We start from the raw sequence: 23,467 nt of genomic DNA on the forward strand, positions 1-23,467 counted from the left end.
CAAGCAATTTGGAAGTATTAATTCCATCTCTACTGTTTTTGAAAAACAATTTTTTGATGGGGGGGTTGTTTTTATTTTTGAGACAGAGTCTTGCTCTGTGACCCAAGCTGGAGTGCAGTGGTGCGAGATCTCGGCTCACTGCAACCTCCGCCTCCCAGGTTCAAGTGATTCTCCCACGTTGTCGGGATTATAGTCGCATGCCACCACGCCCAACTAACTTTTGTATTTTTAGTAGAAATGGGATTTCACCTTCTTGCCTAGGCTGGTCTTGAACTGCTGACCTCAGGTTATCTGCCCACCTCAACCTCCCAAAGTGTTGGGATTACAGGCGTGAGCCACCACACCTGGTGGAAAACCAATGTAACAAGAATTAAGTTTAGAAGCACACAAATACACGTCTGCACCCAAACACACACACAGAAGACAAAATTGAACTAGAATAACTAGTCAGGCTGTTAATTGTTTGTTAGCAGACTGAAAAAAAAATACAAAGAAGAAAAAATGATTTTAATAGAGTTAAGAAATTTCCTTATTACTTTGATTTCCAATGTATGGACTCATGAAAGTGGTCAAACTTCCACAATATTGCTGATACTTATATGACAATTTTCAGGAGTTCTTTTACTTCAGTATAAATGTTGGCACTGTCAGGTTGTTCACTTGGAAGATCACGAAATGTAGGAACATGCAGACGTTTGCTCTGAAAAACAATTATAGTGTATCTGCAGTACAAACAGAAAGATGACCTTGGCATCTGACAAAAAGGAAAAATAAATAAATAAATAAAAGGAAAGGCAAATTGCTTTCCACAAAAACCTTTGTACAGTGTGTCTCTGTGGCTTCCAAAAAGTAAAGCCCCAAACAAACAAACAAACAAACGAAGTTTCTGCACAGGGACTAAAGAATGGTTTGCTGTAGTGAGTGAGGGGAGGGAGCTGCCAAGTGAAAGTGCCATGCTTTGCAGTCATACTTAACCGACTCAGAGCCACAGCAAGATGAGGAACCCCTGAACAATGTTAATGTTCCAGTGGAAGAAAAATCAAGAGCTCAGCTCAGCTTGAGAGGCGAAGTCGGCTGGGCTTCTGGATCAGGCGGGGACTTGGAGAACTTTTATGTCTAGCTAAAGGATTGTAAATGCACCAATCAGTGCTCTGTGTCTAGCTAAAGGTTTGTAAACACACCAATCAGCACTCTGTAAAACGGACCAATCAGCACTCTGTAAAACGGACCAATCAGCACTCTATAAAATGGACCAATCAGCTCTCTGTAAAATGGACCAATCAGCAGGATGTGGGTGGGGCCAAATAAGGGAGTAAAAGCAGGCCACCTGAACCCCAGCAACAGCTGCTGGGTCTCTTTCTGCTATGTGGGTGCTTTGTCTTTGGCTCTTTGCAATAAATGTTGCTGCTGTTCACTCTTTAGGTTCACACTAACTCTGTGAGCTGTGACACTCACTGGGAAGGTCTGCAGTTTTGCTCCTGAAGCCCGTGAGACCACAAAAACCCACCGGAAGGAACGAACGGCTCTGGACCTTTATGAGCTGTAACACTCACCAGGAAGGTTTGCAGCTTCGCTCTTGAAGCCAGCGAGACCACGAACCCGCTGGGAGAAAGGAATAACTGCGGATGTGCCACCTTTGTGAGCCTGAGCAGTAACCGGAAAGACCACGAACCCACCGGGAGGAACAACTCCGGACGTGCTGCCTTTGAGAGCTGTAACATTCACTGCGAAGGTCTGCAGCTTCACTTCTGAAGTCAGCGAGACCACGAGACCACGAACCCACCAGAAGGCAGAATCTCCGGACACATCTGAACATGTGAAGAGACAAACTCCGAACACACTATCTTTAAGAACTTTAACACTCACCGCAGGGGTTCGCGGCTTCATTCTTGAAATCAGCCAGACCAAGAACCCATGGTAAGGAACCAATTCTGGACACAAGCTCAGCTCAGCAGCTGCCCCAAAGTCACGGACCTAAGAAGCCCCTCCCCCACATCAAGGTCTGTTACTTCCACCTCAGGGAATCTGGGGGCCTTAGTCTGTTTTAGCTGCCTTAACAAAGTACTGCAGGGGGCGCTTTACAAACTGCTAGTTATGGCGACTAAAAGATCAATGTGTGGGAAGAATTTTTTCTTTTGAAATTTGTATCCCGGGCTTGCAGAGGGCCATTTTCTCCCTGTGACCTTGCATGGTCCCCTGCGCATGTCTGCTTTTTCGCAGGATGTCAGAAGTGTTTGAACCAGAGCGATCTCATCTTGCGTAGGAGCTGGGTAAAATAAGGGTGAGATTTACTGGGCTGCGTTCCCAGGAAGTTAGGCATTTTAAGTCATAGGGTGAGACAGGAGGTCGGCCCAAGATACAGGCCATAAAGACCTTGCTGATAAAATAGGTTGTGGTAAAGAAGCTGGGCAAAACCCACCAAAACCAAGATGGCAATGGAAGTGACATCTGGCCATCTTCACTACTCATTGTATGCTAATTATGATGCATTAGTATGCTAAAAGACACTCCACCAGTGCCAAGACAGTTTACAGATGCCATGGCAACGTCAGGAAGTTACCCTATATGGTCTAAAAAGGGGAGGAACCCTCAGTTCTGGGAATTACCCACCCCTTTTCCCAAAAACTTCATGAATAATCCACCCTTTGTTTAGTATATAATCAAGAAATAACTATAAATATGGTCAACCAGTGGCCCTCGGGGCTGCTCTGCCTATGGAGTAGTCATTCTTTTATTCCCTTACTTTCTTCATAAACTTGCTTTCACTTTATGGACTTCCTCAGAATTCTTTCTTACGCAAGATCCAAGAACCTTCTCTTAGGGTCTAAATCAGGACCCCTTTCCCGTAACAAGAACAGCTGTCTTAATGGACTAGGGCCCACCCTAATGACCTCGTTTTAACTTATTTCGTCTTTAAAGACTGCCTCCAAATAGCTGCATGCTGAAGTCATGAATTTGGGAGGACACTATTAGCCCATCACAGTGGGGTAGTAGACTTGATTTTCTATCCCTTCCCACTGTTGTTTTCAACCATTGTTTTTAAAGCTATCCGTATCATACTTGAAATTCAAATGCTATTGAGCATTTTGTCCCTGACACGTCACTGCTATTGCTTCTCCCCACAAGACGAAAACAAGTTCAACTCTTTTCATTCTGGGGTTTACCTCCTGTTCAGAAAACATGCTCCATGTTCTTTCACTTTAGTGTAGCTTCTACTGACTTTCTACTCTACAAAATAAGGATTTTATTCTCTTACACTCTCCTCACTCACTTTTACTCTTCCTCAATCTCCCGATAAAGTTACAGCACAATTTTAAAGCTTAAATCAAGATTCAATATGTGTGTTCTATATGATTGCAAATATTCTTCACAACTGGGTCTAGTAGAACAATAGAGTCATTTCTTGTACTTAGATTTTATTTTCCTGGAATTAATCAGTGTTGTTTCACTTTTTAAATAGATGTTAATTGCAGGTGTCCTTCCTGGAGACCTGCTTCCTGCTCCATCCACAGAGGTCGCTTTCCCACCTGCTGGGTGGAAAATCCTGGAGGAAGAGCGAGGGCGAGAGATGTGGCAAACGTTAACACACGAGGTTCCGTGCATGTCTAGGTTGGAGTTATCCCTCTTATCTTGCTATTTTTTGAGTTATTGATTAGCTAATGAGTCATGGCTCATGATTCCTTAATTCTCCGATTCTTTTTGTTGTTGTTGTTGTTTATCTTTAATTCTCCAATTATTTAGCCTAGAGCAGAGTTATATACACTTTTTCTATAAAGGTCCACATAGTATCTTTTAGATTTCCTCAGCCAGCTGTCTCTATTGTAACAACTGTGCTGTTGTGGTGTCAAAACAACGTATGCCAGTGATGAGCATATTTATGTTCCAATACAACTTTACTTACAAAAAATACCTGTGGGCCAGATTTGGCCAGTATACCATAATTAGCTGATCCCTGGCCCATAAGAGAGTGCTTTTAAATTTTTCTATTGAAATGATTCCATTGGCAGAGAAAAGTGGGTTTGTGCCCCTAGGGTCTCTGGCGGGTTACCTGGGGAAGCTTACTACAAGCATAAGATAGCTTTGAAATCTCACGTATCCACAAATTTAGACAAAGTTGAGTTGTTCTTCATAACTCAGTGCTTTGCTGATTAAGGAGGGTAGAGAGGGTTAAAGACAACTCAAATGAGGTTGGGGGTCTCTGGGAAGCTTTTTGCCCAGGACCCCTCTTCTGGTTTAGCTAGAGTACTTGGCTTGGCCATCCAGCAAATCAAAGGTCTTATTTTCAAGTTGCCATGGAATCTACGGTTGAAAGGAGACAGACATGGTAATCTATTTACTGACTTTCTTGCCACTGCTCCCTGTTTAGATTTTTCTTTGAGACAATGACATCCTAAAAGGTACAACAGCAATGAGGTTTAGACTGAACAAAGCCCTGTGGACCCACAGCAAAGCCCCACCCTTCAGAAAGATGATGCCCCTGCACTCTGGCCACCTTGAGGGCAACACGGAAATGGTCACAAGTAGAAAAAAATGTGTTTACAGCTGTGTGTTCTGTAGTCCTACGAGAGAGAGAAAACAGTGGGCCCAAATGGAGAAGAAAGGGCTGCCTCATCCCTGCACAGCCCTTGGTGTTGTTTGATTTTATCCTAAGACTCATCTCATCTCAACTCAGCAGGCTGGGGTTTGGGGCTATGTTGTAACTAGGACTCTTTTGCTTCCAAACACAACAGGAGCTACTTGAACTCACAGGAATTAGCCATAATTTTTCAAACGACACAAACTGAATGTGTTCCCTGAGACAGCCGCAGCAGCAGCCAGCTTTGCTGGAAGGAATTGACTGGAGTGTTTTCTTCATTCTGAATCTGCTTTCCCTGCCTGTCCCCAGCAGATGTGGGCCAGCCTTATGGAAAGACTCATTCTAGGTGAGTGGGATTCTAAATAGCAAGGACAAGTGGATTGCCATCCCATCGTCTTGTAAGGCAGCTGGCCTGGAAAATTCAGTCCCAAAAGGCAGCTGTGACACAGCTGTGGGGTCCTCATCACCACTTCACCAGCCTCTAATCACAGGCTCAGAATTAGAGCAAAAGGGACAATCAGTGTGATGAGAGGGAGAAGAGGACCTGTGACCCAGCCACCAAGAGCCCTATTCTACCCCCAATTTGCCCTCTAGGTGGACTCAACTCTCCAGGGCAAAGCACCCTCTTTCTGGGTTTCTGGGACCTGTGGGAAGGAATATGGGGGGCTTCTACAGCACAGGGTCTAACTTTAAGCCAATTTCATCTGAATCCCAAAGGATGAAGCCTCTCTTCTGACATCAGGAAAGCGATGATATTTCAGCTAATCTGGCCGTTGAGCGATGTTTTGGAATGAACTTCTCCAATTACTATCTTCCACAAAGGAAGGCAGCTAAGATTTGAGGCCAGATTCCTTGAAAGTGCCATTGTTACCCCTCTACCCTGCTGGGACACAAGGTAGCAGGAGGAGGCATTAGATGCAGATGGGTGCAGCATCCACAGAGCAGGCTGAGCCTGCCTCATGGTTTTAGGGCTCTGGACGCAGCTGTGGGGACCACTCTAACAACTGTGTCCTCCACATAAGCTCCCTGGAAAAAGGTGCAGGGTATAGGCTGCACCGCAAGCAGGCAGACACATTTTTATTACAGAGTCAAATGGATGTAACATTTTAATTTTGCAAGGCTACTTTGCAGTTCATGAAGTAAAACCTGCACAGACATTATCTTCCCAACAATCTTTCATTGAAATTTTTTAAATTTTTATAAATTTTTATGGGTACATAGTAGGTGTATATATTTATGGGGTACATGAGATGTTTTGATACGGGCATGAAATGTGAAATAAGCACATCATGGAGAATAGTGTATCCATCCCCTCAAGCATTTATCCTTTGAGTTGCAGACAATCGAATTACATTATTAAAGTTATTAAAAAATATGCAATTAAGACTGGGTGTGGTGGCTCATGCCTATAATCCCAGCACTTTGGGAAGCCAAGGTGGGCAGATAACTTGAGCTCAGGAGTTCGAGACCAGCCTGGGCAACATGGCGAAACCCTGTCTCTACAGAAAACACAAAAATTTGCCATGTGTGGTGGCACGTGCCTGTAGTCCCAGCTACTTGGGAGGCTGAGGTGGGAGGATTCCTTGAGCCTAGGAGGCAGAGGTTGCAGTGAGCCAAAATCATGCCACTGCACTCCAGCCTGGGTGACAGAGTAAGATCCTGTCTCTCTATATATACATACATATATATGTGTGTGCATATTTATCTATATATAGTCTATTATGTGTGTATATATGTTTATGTATGTATATACATACACACACAAGTATGTCATTGACTATAGTCACCCTATTCCCTATTGTGCTATCAAATAGTAGGGTTTTTTTTTTTGTTTTTTTTTTTTGAGATGGAGTCTCGCTCTGTTGCCCAGGCTAGAGTGCAGTGGTGCGATCTCGGCTCACTGCAAGCTCCGCCTCCTGGGTTCATGCCATTCTCTTGCCTCATCCTCCCGAGAAGCTGGGACTACAGGCACGTGTACCACACGTGTCTACAGGTGTGGTACTACAGGTGTCCACCACCACGCCTGGCTAAATTTTTTTTTGTATTTTTAATAGAGATGGAGTTTCACCGTGTTAGCCAGAATGGTCTCAATCTCCTGACCTCATGATCCACCCGCCTCAGCCTCCGGAAGTGCTGGGATTACAGGCGTGAGCCACCGTGCCCGGCCAATAGTAGGTCTTATTTATTTATTTTTGGACCCATTAACCATCCCCACCTCCCCTCAATCCCCCAGTACCCTTCCCAGCCTCTGGTAACCTTCTACTCTCCTAAGTTTATGAGTTCAATTGATTTGATTTTTAGATCCCACAAATATGTGAGAACATGCGATGTTTGTCTTTCTGTGCCTGGCTTATTTCACTTAACATAATGATCTCCAGTTCCATCCACGTTGCAAATGACAGGATCGGCTGAATAGTACTCCATTGTATATCTGGTACCACATTTTCTTTATCCATTCATCTGTTGATGGACACTGAGTTTGCTTCCAAATCTTAGCTTTTGTTAACAGTGGTACAACAAACACAGTGCAGATATCTCTTCGATATACCGATTTCCTTTCTTTTGGGTATATACCTAGCAGTGGGATGGCTGGATCATACGGTAGCTCAACTTTTAGTTTTTTGAGGAACCTCCAAACTGTTCTCCATAGTGGTTGTACTAATTTATATCCCCACCAGCAGTGTACAAGTGTTCCCTTTTCTCCACATCCTCATCAGCATTTGTTATTGCCTGTCTTTTGGATAAAAGCCATTCTAACTGGGGTGAGATGATATCTCATTGCAGTTTAGATTTGCATTTCTCTGATGATCAGTGATGCTGAGTACTTTTTCATATGCCTGTTTGCTATTTGGATGTCTTCTTTTGAGAAATGTCTATTTAAATCTTTAGCACATTTTTATCAAATTATTAGACTTTTTCCTATAGTCTTCCCAACAATCTTGTGAGGTGAGTAAAGTATGGATTTGACAAGATAACAAAAGATGTTGTAGCTATGCCAACATCACACTTTTTGTGATTGCTGGGAGCACAGAGGTTCCCTGTCAATCCTCCTGAAGCAGGAAATGAGGTAGGCCTTGGGACTTGGGGAGGAAGGGCCTTGTGCTGGACGCTGGAGGATTGGAGGGCAGAGGAGGCAGGGAGGGGCAGCTTGAACAGCCTGTGCTAACACAGGGCCTGAGAGGGAGCCACCACTGAACTGCCTTCTTTTCTTGCTAAAAGAGAGGTGATGGTCAATTTTTTTGTTAATCTCAAAGTGAAGAAATTGTAATATGAAAGACTAGTGATAAGCATTAGAATAAGTTAATCATTAAGGTTGCAGCTGGGCACGATGGCTCACGCCTGTAATCCCAGCACTTTGGAAGGCCGGGGCAGGCAGATCACAAGGTCAGGAGATCGAGACCATCCTGGCTAACACGGTGAAATCCCATCTCTACTAAAAACACAAAAAAGTAGCCAGGTGTTGTGGCATGCCCCTGTAGTACCAGCTACTCAGGAGGCTGGGGTAGGAGAATCGCTTGAACCCGGGAAGGGAGATTGCAGTGAGCCGAGATGGTGTTGCTGCACTCCAACCTGGGCAAAAGAGTGAGACTCTGTCTCAAAAAAAAAAAAAAAAAAAATTAAGGTTGCATCATTATTATACATAGAGTAATAAGCTTGAATAAAAATGTAAAAAATGTCTTTCAACTGGGAGAGATCTAAATGAGGGAAGCCACTTCATACGTATTTGTTGTTCAGCTACCATGTGTCTGGCTCTATTCTAGGTGCTTGGGATACTGCAGTGAGTAAAACAGATCTCTTATTTTGTGGAGCCTACATTCTAGAATTTAAAAATAGACTATAAACCACGATTACAATAAGTAAATTCTTTAGAATGTTTGAAAGTGATCATTGATAGGGAGATATTAGGTTGATGCAAAAGCAATCACGGTTTCTGCCATGACTTTTAATGGCAAAACCGCGATTACTTTTGCACCAACCTAATAAAAAACAAAATGCAGACACAACAGGAGTCCCAGCAAGGGGGAGGAGAGCGAAGACTCCAGTTGTAACTAGGAGGCCAAGGTAGGCCACTCTGAGAGACACCTGCCCCCAGACTTGAAGGAGAGAAGGGAGTTCATATGCAGACATCTGCCGTGCTCCGGTCTGAGAAACAGCTGGCCCACAGGCCTGGAGCTTCCAGTGTCCCTAGAATGCGGGTGGCCTGTGCTGCTGGTGGCCTCCGACAGTGAGGGAGGGACAGCAGCAGGTCACCTTTCAGAGTCAGAGGGGTAGCCACAGGGCCAGATCATAACATTCTTAGAAGTCATTGTGAAAATGTGGCTTTTCTCTGAGTGAAAGGTGGAGGCTTTAGAGGTCTCTGAGCAGAGGGTTAGAATCATTTCACTTTCTCATTGTATCCTTCTGGCTGCTGCCTTCAGTAGGGTGAGTAACTGGAGGCCAGATGAGGGACAGACAATGTGGCCGGGGCTGGCCGGTAGCAGTGGATGTGATGACCGGTGCTTAGATCCTGCATGTGCTTTGAAGGCTTTGAAGGTAGAAACAACAGAATTTCCCCCAAGGATCAGATATGGAGTGTGACAGTAAAAACGGAGGCAACGGGCCAGGCATGGTGGCTCACGCCTGTAATCCCAGCACTTTGGGAGGCTGAGGCGGGCAGATCATGAGGTCAAGAGATCGAGATCATCCTGGCTAACATGGTGAAACCCTGTCTCTACTAAAAATACAAAAAATTAGCCAGGCGTGATGGCACACACCTGTAGTCTCAGCTATTCGGGAGGTTGAGGCAGGAGAATCGCTTAAACCCAGGAGGTGGACTTTGCAGTGAACCGAGATCATGCCACTGCACTCCAGCCTGGGCAACAGAGTAAGACTCCATCTCAAAAAAAAAAAAGACAAGAGATAAGAGTTTTTTGGCCTGAGGAAATGAAAGGGTAGAGATGTCATAAACTGAGACAGAGACAGTTGTGAGCGGAGCACATTTTTAGAGGAAGAACAGGTTTGAGACCTATTAACTTGGAGATGTCTACATGTTGTGTTAGATATATGTGGCGACGTGTTGAGCACATGAGAATCTGGAGCTTGGGAAAGACGTTCGGACTGGAGTTCCAGCTTGGGGGTGGTTGGTGTGTAGATGATTGGTAAAGCCCAGAGTCTGCATTGGTTCACCAAGAAGCAAGTACAGATGGAGAAGAGAAAGGAATAACTTTCAAGAGAGCATAAAAATAGACTGAAACATTACATATTTCAGATGGGAATTTAAAAAATACATGTTTTTTTTTTGTTAATCACCTTACAAATGCAAAGCAATCCCAATGATGCTTATAAGCTCTACAAGAAGGACCCCTTTTACAAAAATAAAATCTGTTATTTTTATTGTTACTGTTTTTTGATTGCTTACTATTTGTCAGTTCCTGGATGTACTGTCTTACATGCGTTATCTCATGTGATTCCTCAACAATGCTATGAAAAGGCACTATCATTATCCCCTATTTATAGATGAGGAAATTGAAGCACAGAGATTTAGTAACTTGTCTAAAGTCCCATAGTTTACTTGAAAGAGAGTAAGTATAACTAAGAAGTGTGGAAGAGGTAGAACAATAGGAGGAAACTTAATCTATCTTATATCAAAGTGTATTCTAGCTACTGTCATTAAAATAGTGGAACGTTAGTGAAATGTACATTTGGGAATTTAGAATATGATAAAGAGTGTATTCTGTATCATTGAAGATGAACTATGTTGGAATAGTTGGATATCTGCTGGGAAAAACATTAAGGATTCCTGTTCCCTGCCAGTGGCAGCCATGAAGGGGCCCTGCTATGTTTGCCCCCGTGACAGAGGGTGTAGTTCCCTGATAGGTCCCAGCTACAGCCCCCTGGGTCCCCTGCAGCACTGGAGCTGAGGCCATGCTTCTCCCAGACAGCCGGCCCTTGAGGGCACAGTGGGGAAACTTGAGCCTGCTAATTCCTGTCCCTGGCCTGGGTCTCCTCTGCAGGCTATCTTTGCTCTAGCACTCCCTGTGGCCTGGCTGAGGCTTTCTCAGAGGCTGCTCTGCAGTCCAAGCCTCTCTCTCCTTTCTTCCCCTTCTCCTTTCATAGATGTCCGACCTTCCTCATAGTTGAAGTCTTTCCCTGCCTCCTCCTGCTTCTTCTCCTTTTATTGTTCCCAGGCATTATCCCTAATAAATCTCTTGCATTTTTAACCCCGACTTCATAATTGTACCCCAGAGGACTTAAACTGACCACCCCTGTATGCAGACATGCTGGGGGAACAGAAGAGCTGCATGTAGAAAGTAAAGGATGCATGTACAACTGCATGTACATGTACATGTGGCTGCATGTACAACTATGAGGAGAAAATAATCAGGCATATGTCTATAATTATTGGGGTACTCTCTTTAAGGAAGAGCAAAATCTGAAAGCATGATAGATAACATGGGATAGTTAGTTATGTGGCAATCAAATATTACTGTCTGCAACAGAAACCATACATAAAATTGACTACAAATAGGGGGAAATTGGGAGTTGTTGTTGAAGGAGTATGGGGTTTTGAAAAAATTCTGGAGCTCTATTGCACAACAATGTGAATATATATACTACTACTGAACTGTACACTTAAACATAGTTGGTAAATTTAATGTTATGTGTTTTCTTTTTACCACAATAGAAATAAATAAATACATATCAAGGAAAAGCAGAGAAAAGAACCAATTAAGTGAAAGTATTGAGTATTTTTAAGAAACACATTCTCTTGGCCAGGCATGGTGGCTCATGCCTGTATATCCCAGCACTTTGGGAGGCTGAGGTAGGAGGATCGCTTGAGCCTGGGGGGCAGAGGTTGCAGTGAGCCGAGATCACGCCAGTGCAGTCCAGCCTGTGTGACAGAGAGAAACCCTGTCTTTAAAAAAAGAAAAGAAAAAGAAAAGAAACATATTCTTCTCGTTACTGAAGAATGCCGTTAATATACCCTCTCCCTCCTCAAAAAAAAAAAAAATGAGCTTTTCATTTCCATTTCATGGTGACCTGGCTGAAGGCTCTCAACTGTAACCTACAGAAATGCTTCTGGCCAGGGGGCTGGGACTGCAGGCATCTGTGGCCATGTCACAGACTCGCTTTATCTCCTGAAGGGACAGATTGAAGAGCCCTTGAGGCACACTTGAGTAGACTGAAACTAGATTCAAGCCAACTTTTGACATTTGAATGGTGATACTTAGCCTGCAGCTTCTTCTACATGCCAGGCCCTATGCTCGGGCCTTCTGCACAGGTTGTCTGCTTGATCTTCAGACTCTGGCAGACACTGGATAGCTGCTCACCAAACTCATTTCCCTCTTCTCTTGAGCACACAGACCCTGTGCCCTTCCTTTGGGAAGATCCAGATTTTCCTGAAAAATCTACTAGAGAAGAGCTTCAGAAAACCAAAATGTCTAAAGGGACATCCACATAAGAACTGGTGGTGTGTGTTCAACATATGGTCTCTTACAGAACTAAGATGAAATGTGGGCTGAAAGGGAAGTGTATAATATGTAACGCCCCAAAGCTCATCTGGTGTGGACATAGCACCAATATGAAAAAAATGGGATGAGGAAAGAATGATGGAAGCTATGTGCAAAAAGAAAATTTAACTGCTCTCAAGAATCATATAGATGCTATAGACTGGTATTGTTATTCTGAGACTGTTGTGTGCGTAATTTGGGATAAAGTAAATGAGTCATCGTGGGATATTCTAATCCCATCATTTCCTGGGTCCTTGAGATCAATAATTATTGATGTAGAAGAAAGGAGATAAAAATGTAACATGAAGGCAATGAAGTAAAAAAACCCTGTTGCCTTAAATTTGAATTGGAAGTATCGGTGTGATGGTATTTTAACTTTTCAAAAATATAATTTTCTAGCTCTGTCCAGTGAAGAGGCCTAGAAACAATGATTAATTCTGAGTAGCAATGATATCTCTGACACCCAGATTGTGGGCTTGAAATACGTTTCTCACTAAAATAAACAGAGCATCTTGGGAGAAATGGCCAGTTGCATGTCTGGGTCAGAAATGTACAAGATGAGCCTAGAGCCTCTGTCCTATCAGGCAGTGAGAAAGCTACCAAAGACCAGTGGAGTTGTGCCCAAAAGCACTCAGGAGCCAACCTGAAGAGGTTCCCAGGCTAAAGATGGGCAATTTGAGAGCCAACAAGAATAATCATTAAAATAGATCAAAACCCATCAAATGTGTTTACATATACACGTTTATAATGATACTTTTAAAAGCAGATGGTCACCTTCATAGCATGATAGAGAAATAATTAATTATCTTGAAAAGTAGTAAATAAAGGGAAAGAATGAAGCATTTATCTTGCCTTTCCTGTATGAAAGGTACCACCCACTGGGTGGCCAAATTGTAGATGAGGAAAAGCATCTCTTTATCAAAGTATTTAAATAATTAAATAAGAAACTATAGAATTAGATTATCACCCTTTTAGAGTCTTTAATGAGCTAATGGATCCAGTCATTGACATCAATATCAACTGTGGCCAACAGCATGAGTTGGAAGGGGCAGAGAGAGAGAGAGGGATGTAAAAGAAGATGGAGGAGGAGGAAGAAGAGAAGAGGAGAAGGAGGAGGAGGAGAAGAATGTAGGAGGAAGAGGAGGAGGGTGGAGAGAGAGAACACAGACATTATGTGCTTCCCAATGAAAGAACATACCACCACCTGTAATCTTGCCAAAGGGGTTGGAAATGAGACAGATAAAACCTCTGATTTCAGCTGTCAATTTTAAGGAAGTACAGAGCTCAGAAGAACACACTGAACTGTACCATGAGTACCCAATCAGCAAAACTCAGACTGTGAGGAACTCTCCATGTAAAGTGTTCCTATATTTTAGAGAAATAAAAGAGAAATCTGTAAATCTAATGACACTTAAAAGACATAACAAATGTTTTTAAATAGCAAGCCTAAACTATAGTGACCAGGAATGCACACTTAGGTGATAGAACTGTAAAGAAACACCAGGAAGTGACAGCTCTAAAAGTCAGGAAAGCATTTACTTCTAGGGAAAGGGAAGGAGTTGAGGGTGGGACATGGGGGAGGGGGTTTCTGGGGTGCCTGGCGAAGTTCTGTTTCATGACTTGGTAGTGATTAAGGATGTTCACCTTATAACTCATAAAGCTATACATTTATTTTATCTGGGTTTCTATACAGTCTTCCCTCAGTATTGGAGAATTGGTTCCAGTTTTCCCATGGATACCAAAATTTGCAGATACTCAAGTCCCTCATATAGGCATACACTGGAGATATTGCAGGTTCAGTTCCAGACCACCACAATAAAGTGAATATCACAGTAAAGTGAATCATGAAATTTTTGGTTTCCCAATACATGTAAAAGTTATGTTTACACTAGACTGTAGACTACTAAGTGTGCAATAGCATTATGTCTAAAGAATATACATATACTTTAATTTTAAAATATTGCTAAAAATGCTAATGGTCAACCGAGATTTCAGCAAGTTGTAATCTTTCTGCTGCTGGAGGGTCTTGCCTTGCTGTTGATGGCTGCTGATAATCAGGGTGGTGGTTGCTGAAGGTTAGGATGGCTGTGGCAATTTTTTTTTTTTTTTGAGACAGAGTCTCGCTCTGTCACCAGGCTGGAGTGCAGTGGCATGATCTAGGCTCACTGCAACCTCTGCCTCCTGGGTTGAAGCGATTCTCGTGCCTCAACCTCCCGAGTAGCTGGAATTACAGGCATGTGCCACCATACCCAGCTAATTTTTGTATTTTTAGTAGAGACAGGGTTTCACCATGTTGGCCAAGATGGTCTTGATCTCCTGATCTTGTGATCTGCCCACCTCGGCCTCCCAAAGTGCTGGAATTACAGGTGTGAGCCACTGCACCAGGCCGACTGTGGCAATTTAAAAAAATAAGACAACATTCATTGACTTTTTCTTTCATGAAAGATTTATCTGTGGCATGGGCGGCTGTTTGATAGCATTTTACCCAGCCGCTGCTTTATCCACTAAGTTTATGTTTTATTCTAAATCCTTATTTGCCATTTCAACAATGTTCATGGCATTTTCACTAGGAATAGATTCCATCTCAAGAAACCACTTTCTTTGCTCATCTATCACAAGCAACTCGTCATCAGTTGAAGTTTTATCATGAGATTGCAGCAAGTCAGTCAATTCTTCAGGCTCCACTTCTAGTTCTCTTGGTGTTTCCACCACATCTGCAGTTGCTTCCTCCCCTGAGGTCTTGAACCCCTCAAAGTCACTCATGAAAGTTGTAATCAACTTCTTCCAAACTCCTGTTAGTGCTGAGATTTTGACCTCCTCCTGTGAATCACGAATGTTCTAATGGCATCTAGAATGGTGAATCCTTTCCAGAAGGTTTCAATTGACCTTGCCCAGATTCCTCAGAGGAATCTCTGTCTATGGTAGCTATAGCCTTACTGAATGTGTTTCTCAAATAATACTACTTGAAGGTCAAAATGACTTCTGGATCCATGGGCTGGAGAAAGGATATTGTTTTAGAGACAGGGAAACAACATTAATCTCCTGTACATTTCCATAAAAGCTCTTGGGTGACCAGGTGCATTGTCAATGAACAGTAATATTTTCAAAGGAATCTTTCTTTCTGAGCAGTAGTTCCCAGCAGTGGGCTTAAAATATTCAGTAAACCACGCTGAAACAGACTTGCTGTCATCTAGGCTTTGTTGTTCTATTTCTAGAACACAGCAGAGTAGATTTAGCATAATTCTCAAGGGCTCTAGAATAGTAAATGAGCATTGGCTTCAACTTAAAGTCGCCAGCTGCCTTACCTCCTAATAAGCGAGTCAGGCTGTCCTTTGAGGTTTTGAAGTCAAGTGTTGACTTCTCCTTTCTAGCTATAAAAATTCTAGATTGCATTTTCTTCCAATAGGAGGCTATTTACATTAAAAATGTATTGTTTAGTGTAGCCACCGTCACCAATGATCTCAGCTATATCTTCTGGATAACTTGCTGCAGCTCCTACATCAGCACTTGCTGCTTCACCATTTTATGTTATAGAAATGGCTTCTTTCCTAAACCTCATGAACCAACCTCTGCTAGCTCCAAACATTTTTTCTGCAGCTTCCTCACCTCTCCCAGCCTTGAATTGAAGAGAGTTAGAGCCTTGCTCTGGGTTAGACTTTGGTTTAAGGGAATTTGATTTTCTATCCAAACCACTCAAACTTTATCCATATCAACAATAAGGCTGTTTCACTTTACTTTTAATTTTCTTCAAGAACTTTCCCTTTGCATTCACAACTTGGTTAACTGGTATAAGAGGCATAGCTTTAAGTCTGTCTTGGCTTTGGACATGCCTTCCTCATTAAGCTTAATCATTTCTAGCTTTTTATTTAAAGTGAGAAACGTGACTCTTCCTTTCACGTGAACACTTAGAAGCCATCGTAGGGTTATTAATTGGCGTAATTTCAATATTGTTGTGTTTCAGAGACTAGGGATACCCAAGGAGAGGGAGAGAGATGGGGAACGGCCAGTTGGTGGAACAGTCAGAACACACACAACATTTATGGATTATGTTCTCCCTCTTATATGGGTGCGGTTCATGGCGCCCCAAAACAGTTACAATAGTAACATCAAAGACAACTCATCACAGATCAACATAACCTGGGTGATAGAGCAAGACTCCGTCTCAAAAAAAAAAAAAAAAAAAAAAAAAAACATGTATAATAATAATGAAAAAGTTTGAAATATGAGAATTAACAAAAGGTGACACAGAGACACCAAGTGAGCACATGCTGTTGGAAAAATGGCGCGATAGACGTGCTTGTTGCAGCTGTGCCACAAACCTTCAATTTGTAAGAAATGCAGTATCTGAGAAGCGTAATAAAGCAAAGCACAATAAAATGAGATAGATTGTATAAAATGGCATACTCTTGGCATATAATCTACACAAATCATCCCATACACTTTAAATCAGCTCTAGGTTACTTATAATACCTAATATAAAGCAAATGCTACGTAAATAGTTGTCATACTCTATTCTTTAATTTGTATTATTTTTATTGTATTGTTATTTTTTATTTTTATTTTTTCCAAATACTTTCAACCTGTGGTTGGTTGAATCTCAGATGTGAACTGACTGTATATGTTTTGACAATTTTTTAAAAGGGCAGAGAAAAGAGAGAATTAGAAAGCCTCCCCACACCCCACCCACGCACACACCAGGACTTCCATTCATTGCAACGATGGTCTTAGCATTTAGAGGTTATGAATGGTATCTGGTGTCTTCTGAGAACATTTTAATATTTCCAGGATATTTTTAGAGATTTTTTGTATGAACTGCATTGTCTTGCATTCCAATATGTTAAAAAGTAGTGATTCCAAGTATGGTGTGTTACAGAGGGAGTGGCAACCAAGGTCTCTCTTCCAGCTCTTACGGGCGGTATTGCCTGGTAGCTGCTCGAGGAATGCACGTTCCAGGAAGTCACCACCTTTCCACAATGCCGTTTGTTTTCCTCTTGCCCAGATCTCACTAACTGTATGCTAACGAAACGACAATATGGCACAGCTCGAGAGGACCTCAGAATTCACTCAGTCCAGTGTTTTAAAAATGTGCCCCACCACACAGAGACCACCTGCAGCAGCATCTCTGGGGACCATTAACAGTGCAGATGGCCCGTCCAGGCCTGCTGAAGGAGGCTGCCTGGGGGAGGGGCTTGGATTCACCTTTACAGGAGCTCCCTAAGCAACTCTGACACTTACTCAAGTTTGATATCTAGGTTTAATCCAATAGGTCTAACCCAACCCCTCTTTTATCAGGTGAGGAGGTAGAATCTCAGAGAGGAGGAGGGGCTCACTAAATTGTCATGCAGCAAATTGGCACAAACCTGGCCTGGAACCTGTGTCTCCTATTCCTGGTTCTCCACCCTTCCAGTTTGTTTCCTCATTCCCTTCTTCACTCAAACACAGGAGCTACCACAATGTGCCACCCCCTGGATAAAGCTCAGGAGTACAATTCTGAGTGAAGTAGAATTAGTCCCTGCCCTTACAGTGCTTACCATCTAACAGGTGAGGCCAACATGAATTTTTGAAATCCCCATAATGTATAATTACAGCCCATGATGTGGTCTGAGAAAGTGCAGGGCATCTCACCCTATGCAGGCAGACAGGGCTGCCATCCACAGGGAGGTGCCCCTAGAGCTGAGATGTGAAGGAGAGGCAGAGGCTACATGGGGACCCTTCCAACAAGAGGAGCCAGCTCTGAGGTCACAGGAAATACAGCTCCATCGAGCAACTCAGAGAAGCCTAAGGTAGCCTAGGACACTTAAGGCCCCAGGTTGAAAGGACTTGAAGGTGGCGTTGCTTGTGCACTCCTGGAATTACCTGTCCCCGTCTGTCTCTAAGACAGCAATTCTGAAACCCAGTTGTGCATCAGAATCACTTTGGGAAATTTACAATCACTTCCGGAACTTTACAATCACTTCCTGGCCCAGCTCAGCATCGTGATTCAGCAGGACTTGGGTAGATCCCAGGAATGTGTGTTTATTCTGATGTGCAACTAAGTCTGGGAACTTCCGGCCTGGGAGATATCAGAAAACTGGAAATGATCGGGGTTAAGTGGTGCACTGGCTTTGAATTCCTTCTCAGACCCTCAGTGTGCTCATTTGTCAAGTGAAAATAGGGAAGCAAACCTGCTTTATGGGCTTGGAGCAGGGTTGTACCAGATATCTGCAAAGAACAAAATGGGGCTTGGTACCTTGGTACATGCTCAATACATAGTGACTGTAATTAAATCCAGACATCTGGTTTCTGAGAGAGCTATTTTTAGAAAGAAGAATATTTTTATCATTCTGCAAAATTTACAATGGTTTTTGGGAAATCCTGCATTGCACCCCTCCCAACCTGGGGACAATTCTTATTCCTTCCACACTCCACACTCCCCACCCCAGCCCCACTGAGGGCAGGAGATTTAGGGTCAAGGTTGTTTTAAATGTCTACCCTCCCCCAACACCACCCCCAGCAATGCTCTATTCCCAGCTGCCCATATGGGTGAATAATCTTTTCCCTAAAAATAGAGAGCAGGCACAAGCTCCATTGAGATTGAATTTCACCTCTTGTTTTTAAGGCTGTCAATCTGGCAACCAGTACTAAGGCGAAATTATCTTTTTGAAAATCTTAAGTGATGAGAGGAAGGCCTCTGGGGTATGAATTCTTGGCATTGGAACAGTTACATGGCAGAATCTCTAGATCTGAAATGTTGAGCAAGAAACTTATTTGAACCACAACTATTTACGCTTGCAAAATCAGCGTAGACTCGTGGACTGGTTCAGCTCCAAGTAGCACAACAAATGAACAGAGAAGGAGGACGGGGGCCCAGAGTTTGCTTTGAGATATTGTCAAAGTTATTTCAAGTCTAGTGTTTAGTGCCTTCATTCTAGCAGAGAACAAAAGAGAGTATAAAATTAGAAGGGAGATGGAGAAGACACGACTGATAGGGAAAGGGGCTGAAAAGCCTAAAGAAAAAATGGGAAGTTTGAGGTTGGGTTTTGCTTGTCCCTTCCCTCTGTGAGTGGCCCCAGGCTTCTCCCCTACCTAGGCTTTTGTTTCTTTTTTTCTTTTTCTTTTCTTTTTCGGCAGGGTCTCGCTCTGTCACCCAGGCTGGAGTAGCTGGGATTATAGGCGTGTACCACCACGCCGGGCTAACTTTTATATTTTTAATAGAGACGGCATATTACCCTGTTGGCCAGGCTGGTCTCGAACTCCTGGCCTCAAGTTATCCTCCCACCTCAGCCTCCCAAAGTGCTAGGATTACAGGCATAAGCCACTGTGCCCGGCCCTGATGTTCTAGGCTTCTCTGTGCTGGGACCCCTCTTCCAGGTCAGCTTCACCCCTAAGTGTAGGCTGTGTTCCTTCCTTTATTCTCTCAAATCATAATTAGCACAAGACAGTTGTGTTTAACCAACTTTATTGAAGCCTTAGGGTGATGTAAGAGAATTACAATGCAGAACAGGAAAACTGAAACTCTTGACTGGTAGATTCCACCCAGTGCCCCTACAGACTGTCAGCCACATCCAGCCACAAGGGGCTCCCTGCTGGCTGTCTTACTTAGCTCTGTCCTGCTGCCATATTGCATTGGTTCTTACCTTCCCTGAACTGGAAGCTACTTCTCCAGCTCCTTCTTATCCAATTCCAGGACTCTCCTACTGACTCTCTCATCTATTCCAGCCAGATACAGTTTACACCACAATAATCTCTGCAAGATCTTCCTGAGCCCAGGAAAATAGACTTTGACATTATAAATAGCACACTTCACATCTCAGCCTGAAACACCTGCATATAATTTGCTTCCTGTGTTCGGGCTTCCCTGAGAGCAGTAGGTAGATAGGTGCTTGCTTCTACCTGGGAGCATGATCCCCTCATGCTCCAGCCCTGATTCGAACCACAAGTGATGGTTTAGAAAGATCTGAATGAAATTGGTTGTAAGCAGTTTTGGAAAGTTACAAAGAAGAATCCTTAGAGCAAAAATAAGTTTTAGTTAAATAAACAAACCTTTAAATAGTTCATTGGTGAATTCATACTTTATCAAATTTGTTTGTTTTGTGAATAGTAGATGGATATCAGCCAATTTAATTACATAATAAGTTATTCATGGTTTGAGATTCTTCGGATTTAAAAAAAAAACTTACCTAGGATTTCTTTTGGAAACAGCAGAAAAAAGAAAACAAACCAGAAAACTTATCATTCCTTAAGGACAACTCTATGTTGTATTTGCTGGACACTTTTTGCATATTACCATATTTAATTAATCAATCCAAGGTGGTAATACATATTATACTCATTTTCCGGTTGAGAAAATTAATATAGGTATACGGTGGTCAAGTAACTCGCCAAAGGCTACTCAACTAGAAAGTGGCCAAACCAGGATTCCAAGTCCTCACTGATCACAGTAACTGGGACTAGATTGTGGTCACCAGGGAATGCAATGGTGGGATAAGCCTTGAGCTGGTGTTTTGAGAGGGCACAGATAATGAATGTTTAATGGGCTTTTTGATGCCCTTGGAATAAAGTTGGTATGTATATCTAACGGAATTACAGCCCTGATTCGAACCCAAACAGCATGTTCTATATGGCTTTGCAGGTGAACTGGGAGCTCACTTTAAGGGTATCTGGAGGAAGCCTTGACTCAAAGAAGAAGGAGCTCTGACTGGCCCAGGCTCACAAGAATGGAGGCAGCCCTGCTTGCTGGTCTTGGATGATAATCTGGTGACTGGCTCCAGGTGGCCAAGCCTATTTGAATGTCTCTCTGCAGCTCAGACTCTTGAGCAGGGCCTCATGCGGCTTTTGGAAGTACTAATGGGATAGCAGATGTGGCTACAGGTAATTATAATGCAGGCTCCAGCAAGGCCTCTCTGCCCCTCCAGCTGCAGTAAGTCCTGCCTCTTAGTTTCACTCACATCACACCAGTGCAAAGTTCAGCCCCTTCACCAGTTTCCACCCTACAAAATCAGAAACCCACTTGCACCAAGTGTGGCCTGAGATTAGCCACTTTAGTGACTAGCAAGGGGTGATAGAGTGAAAGCCACTCCCATTACCTTCTCCTTCCCTGTCTCCTCCCCTCTTTCTCTCCGGAGTGACAGACGCCTCTCCTTGTCCTATTCACTTCTGCAACAGTCTTTGGCACTCGGCCATGACCTTGGGGCCTTACTCTTCTTCCCAAGGGAGGATATTAAACAATTTCTTCCTCCAAAATATAGTATTTTCTTCTGCAAGGGGGAGCCTGAGGAATGACATTTCTCCATCTCATTACATAACTGCGCCTGGGAGATTTAACAAGGGCAAATATTTTTTTGAAGCCCAGAGATTTGATAGATTTTATACAAAAACTGAGGGAGTGAGAGCAAATCCATCCACAAAAAGGTTGAGAAACATGCGCTTGGGCTGCTATTTATTTAGAACTGCTGATCAGGAGGTTACGGCTGTGAAGAGGTTTGTGCACATGGCACTCTCTGTCAGAGTGCATTTCGCTCAAGTTTCATTGCAGTTTGGGATAAACGCCTGATTTCTTAATAGGAAATCCAAGGATGCCAGAATTTTCTCTCATTTAAACACAGAGGTCATTTACTCATGGTTTCCTGTTTTGCCTTCATTTTTGATGATCTAGACTTTGCCAAAGAATTAGTTCTTATGTCAAAAGTCCTTGCAGACTGTCATTTATCATTGTCTTTTAAATTCCAAGTTTTGAAGTGCTACTAGTCAGTGGTGGAACTGAGGCCACATGGGAAGTAGTTTGTCATTTCTGAGTTCCCAGTACTCTTGGTCATTGGGGATCAATAAATATCTGTCCCATCTCTCTTGCCCACCCCTAGCTTCCCTTCCCACCAAATCCTGACCCCAATCCTCTTTTCCTTCCAAACCAGTTAAAGACAAAGTAAAATCTACCACAACAGAAACAAAGTTCACTTCTAACATTCAAACTATTTCACGGATTTGGAGATGATGTGAAAATGCATTTGACTCAGGAGTTGAGCAGAATGCTGAACTATTTTAACAAAGTCGGGTGCAATAGGTTCATTGCTGAAAGAACCTTTCCATCTCTGGATGGAAGAATTATAACATTAGCTCATTTTGTTAAGTGATTACAATGCTTACATGGATAATTTCATTCAATCCTCTATGGTGGGATTATTCTTATCCCCATTTTACAGCTAAGGAAACAGGTTTGGAGAGAATAGGCAACTTGCCTCAAGGTTGCTCAGCTAGTATGACTTTAGGGTCAGAGTTTCTGCCCCAGGGGTCTGCTCTAGCACATGCCCTTGACTGCTGAGCTGCGCTGATGCTGGAGGTTGGTGTCCAAGGTACTGGCCTGTAGTAAAGAAAGTATAGAGGAAGCTGTTTTTTCAGTGGGGATCTCTGCATTTAAATTATTTAACTGGAAGTAGCAGGATTTTTTTTCTCTATCTTCTGCCAAGCCTGATAGGTGCTTGAAACTGCATTCTCCATCCAGCAGCCAGTCGGTTCTACCCCACACATTCCTTTTCTATCTCACGCCATTTGCAGTTGCTGTGTCCTCTGCCAGAAATGCTCTTCCCCCAGAGGTTTGCACAGCCTGCTCTGTCCATTGTCAGCTCAAATGTCTCCTTCACATAGAGGCCTTTGCTGACAATCTTTGGATTGATGATCATATTTCCCTGTTTATTTATCTCATAAGTAATTGCCTTGTTTGTTTGATTTTCATTCATTGTTCTCCCACCAACAGGAAGGCTTTTCCCATTTCCACTGACACATTTCAGTGTTTGGAGCAGCGACTAGTACCTACTAGATGCTCAATAAACATTTGCTGAGTGAACAAATGAATGAATGAATGAATGAGTGACCATAACTTGCTGATTAGCAGTTCTAAATACATTTGCATAAATATTAATTGTTGGCCAAACTGAAAGCTCTAGGAGTATGGTATAGTGCGTTTTCAAGAGGAAACCCCTCCATGTATTTCAGCTCAGTTAGGACACACGCAGGGCTTCAGAGATTAATGCAGGTCTTGGTCACATGTGTAAGAAATAGTCCTTCCCAATGGGAGTGTAACTTTCGCATTGAAAAATGAATCCTCTCTGAGTGCCATGGCTTACTCCTGTAATCCTAGCACTTTGGGAGGCCTCGGCAAGGGACTGCTTGAGCCCAGGAGTTCGAGAGCAGCCTGGGCAACGTGGCAAAACCCCTTCTCTGCAAAAAATATGAAACTTCACCAGGTGTAGTGAAGGTGTGGTGGTGCATGTCTGTAGTCCCAGTTTCTCAGGAGGCTGAGGTAGGAGGATCACTTGAGCCCAGAAGGTGGAGGTTGCAGTACCAGCCTGGGTGACAGAGTGAGACCCCCTCTCACAAAAAAAAAAAAAAAAAAAAAAAAAAAAAAAAAAAAAAGTTGTGTTTTTCT

At 43.0% G+C, this 23,467-nt stretch overlaps 1 long non-coding RNA gene across 2 annotated transcripts in view; it reads left to right on the top strand.

Annotated features, from left to right (window-relative positions):
- The first annotated feature begins 1,302 nt into the window (after window positions 1-1,302).
- LOC134731344 (uncharacterized) overlaps window positions 1,303-23,467 on the top strand; it is a 38,333-nt gene continuing 16,168 nt past the window's right edge. Inside the window, exons 1-5 of one of the 2 annotated variants that reach the window (XR_010113546.1) lie at window positions 1,303-1,917; window positions 3,461-3,609; window positions 4,731-4,922; window positions 6,631-6,747; window positions 20,678-23,416. This is a non-coding gene — a long non-coding RNA (uncharacterized lncRNA). Of the gene's footprint in view, window positions 1,918-3,460; window positions 3,610-4,730; window positions 4,923-6,630; window positions 6,748-20,677; window positions 23,417-23,467 lie in introns of those variants that run through there. The other variant, XR_010113545.1, reaches the window with a different exon arrangement.

This window comes from Symphalangus syndactylus, chromosome 9 (genome assembly GCF_028878055.3).
Source record: "Symphalangus syndactylus isolate Jambi chromosome 9, NHGRI_mSymSyn1-v2.1_pri, whole genome shotgun sequence".
Classification (NCBI taxonomy): Eukaryota; Metazoa; Chordata; class Mammalia; order Primates; family Hylobatidae; genus Symphalangus; species Symphalangus syndactylus.